The sequence below is a fragment of the Antechinus flavipes genome, chromosome 4, assembly GCF_016432865.1.
Source record: "Antechinus flavipes isolate AdamAnt ecotype Samford, QLD, Australia chromosome 4, AdamAnt_v2, whole genome shotgun sequence".
NCBI lineage: Eukaryota > Metazoa > Chordata > Mammalia > Dasyuromorphia > Dasyuridae > Antechinus > Antechinus flavipes.
The window spans coordinates 362,494,573-362,497,911 of NC_067401.1; positions in this window are offsets into that span (position 1 = coordinate 362,494,573).

Sequence of the window (3,339 nt, forward strand, 5' to 3'; positions counted from 1 at the left end):
TTACTAGGGCCAATGAATTTTGCAATAATCCATCCCAAGTTGGACTATTAGCTCTAATATCATAACAATACTTTTAAGAAATGTTCATTAGAGAATTTGTTTTGATTGATTATGCAAAAGGGTTGATAGCTAATAAAAATTTACCTTCACAATCTTAAACAAAAACTATTCAATAATACCAGTAACTTAAACTGGGATGTAAGCAAATTATAATCACCATCCACTAAGCTAACCAGAAAGAGACCCAAAGCAATGAGTCCTGATAAAATTATGCAGGAAATTGGGAAGTAATTGTGTTCTGAGTAATCTTTAACATACAGTATGCATTAATTTCAATTCATCTCTTCAGCAGACATCACAAGAGTGAGTGAATCTAAATCATTTCCAAGCATTTATAATTTTCATTATGTTCCTGGTCAATAATGATGTCAAGTCTGGGTAATCTGATATCACTTTATTTTACAAACATCATTACTATTCTTGCAAGAGAGTTCTCATTTACCATTCTATAAAAATAATTACTATTTTTATTCATATACCTAGCACTCTACAATTTGTGAAACACTTTCTTTACAACCACCTTGTAAAGGAATTAGTTCAAGTGCTGGTTTTTCCATTTTATTGTTCAGGAACTCAAGAAATTAATCAAGAAACATTTATTTACTATTACTGAGTACTAGGTGAGAGGAATTATAGTGCAATGCTTAAAAATTTTGCTCTGGGTTCAGGAAAACCTGGGCTCAAATTTTATCTGTGACATAGAATGGCTATGTCATTGTGGGCAAGTCACAATATATTTGTGCCCAGGTAACTCTCTAAGATGATAAAATGCAAAGAAGGTGCTATTCTAGATTAATTTTTTTTAAAAGTCCTCACCAGAAGCTCACCAATTAAATCAAAAGTCTGATAAATTATCTATATAGATAATAGTAGATAGGTATATAGATAATGTTATATTTATAAATGGATGCATCCATAAGTACACAAATCTCTAACTATATGTTTGTGCTCTTTTGGATAACAAGTTTTAATTATTTTATTCTCACTATTTTCTCTCTCCTTCCTCCTCCCCTCTCCATTTCCCCTCACCTCCCAAGCCTCTTCTAAATGAAATGCAAATATACAAAAGAAATCTTGGCAGTGAGGCTTTAGTCTGAGTTCATGTAAGGATATGTGGCTTGTAGAAAACGTTTGGCTCAATTCCCTGGAGATTATTTTTCTGTATCTGATGCATTTTCATTTATCTAGAATGGGTAGGGCAAGACAAAAGTAATGTAGGATTTCTACATGTTTTTACCTTCATGTCTTAAGCCCAAGGAAGCAGACATTCTGAATTTATCTATAAAGTCGCAAATCACAATTCTTGTATCAGGATGTCTTCATGCTAATGCCATGTGGATAAAAATAGCTACACAATGCAAGATATTTAGGTTGTTGTCTTGTGATGACCATGCTAGCACCCAGGATACCCCAGAATCAGCCGGAGTCAGGATAAGCAAAAGTTTTCAGTCTTTGTTCTTGGTCTTAGACGCAGGATTGAACAGGATGGAATCAGATTCTCCACAACCACTTTCTCTCTCGTCTACCACCAAGAGTATGTCCCCAGCTAGCTTTACTCCACCCCCTAGTCCCTCCTACAATCCTCTATATACCAATCATTGAGCCAGTACAGATAGTGGAAAGGACCATTTTCCAAGCATATGCCCATAGGGTATTGTCCAATCAGTAGTTAGCCTCAAGCGCTCAGCAGTCCTAACCTCAGTGTATTAATCCAATAGTTTCAGCCTTCTACACTGTCTGATTTTCTTATTTGTTTTTGCTTATTTAATGCCTGGCTTTCTTTGGTTCTAGGCTAACTTCATATGTCTGTGAGCCACTAATCTCACAATTTTAGAGATTAGGGCTAGAGGGCTGACCAAGAAGTCACAGCTCACCAAAGTTCTTTTCAGTTTCTAAGTTATTACTACCACTACTGCTTGGCTCTTGAAAAGAACACAGTAATCTTCTAGAAATTTAAAGGAAGATTATGTGAACGCACTATATATAGGAAAATATAAAATAGGGAGAAGATAGTTGAGATAAATACTCTATTCAAACAGTCATCTGCCAATGTCTCATCATGGTCTTAAAGAAATCCTTAGTCTCTTAAATATTTTTGAGTAGAAATCAAAATTCTACCAAATGGTCCTAGAAGGTTCTACCAACATGACGACTCCTAGTGGTAGATGGCAAGCCTGTTATCTGAAGATCAGACTAGTTGAGTTCAGAGAAACTCGCCACTTGGTTGGCTATATGGCAATGAATTTTTAATAACAGTAACTCTTATAGGCTATCTGCAATATTCCATAGATATTGTAATTTGTATTGGTGGGAAAGTCTTATTTTTAAACTAGAGATCAGTCTTATTTTAATTTGTGACTGTATCATAATCATAGAGATGAAATTATGAATATGATCTAGACCAGAGATAACAAACATAGAATTGATGTGGTTCTAATGGTTGAGAATTGATGTGAGAATTCCCTATGGTCTTGGCACAGGTCCAATGTGAAAGAATTCATGAACCCAAAATCTCAGTGGCAAAAAAAGGAAGTTTTATTTTTCACTAAGAAGCTTTCTCTTAGTGGTCAAATCTCTTAATGAGGAGATTTGAAAAGAATGTGTTAACAGAAACCTATTTTATGAGCAGATCTTGACAGGCTGGAGGCAGTTTGAGCTGATTATCAGACCAAGATCTCCCAATTGAATGAAATCACTTTGAAGGCTTTTTTTCCCAGAATTTGGAATTTCATGAATGGGGATCTGGCTACCTAAAACATCAATGGGGGTGATTTGCCTAAGATCTCCAACTGAATGAAGCCACTTATCTTCCAGTCTAGAAAATATGCCCTCCCAGACTCTCTGGAATCTGAGACCTCAATCTCCCTTCTTTTACAGATCAAAGGGCATAGTTTCAGAGTGAGTCTTTAACAGATTAAAGGGGACACAGTTTCAAAGTTCACCCCCATCAAAATGGCTACATGAAGTCGACATTCTGAATAGAACAGAATCAAATTACAATGTAATTGGGAAATGTTTAATAAAATAACAAAAATACAATAAAGTACAGATTATGTTAACATATGTTTTTTTTAAATTAATATGTTTAAGTTAATAATGAGTTAAGTCCATGAATGGGTAGAGAAAAAGAGAGAGAAAGAGAGAGAGAAAGAAAACTAGAATGATAAATATATCGATATTATTTATTCATATAATTATTTTGTTATGCCACAGTTCCCTTTTAATGTCCTGACCCAGTTTCTCTATTGTCCTATTTAATTACTCTGCCTCAGGTTATGC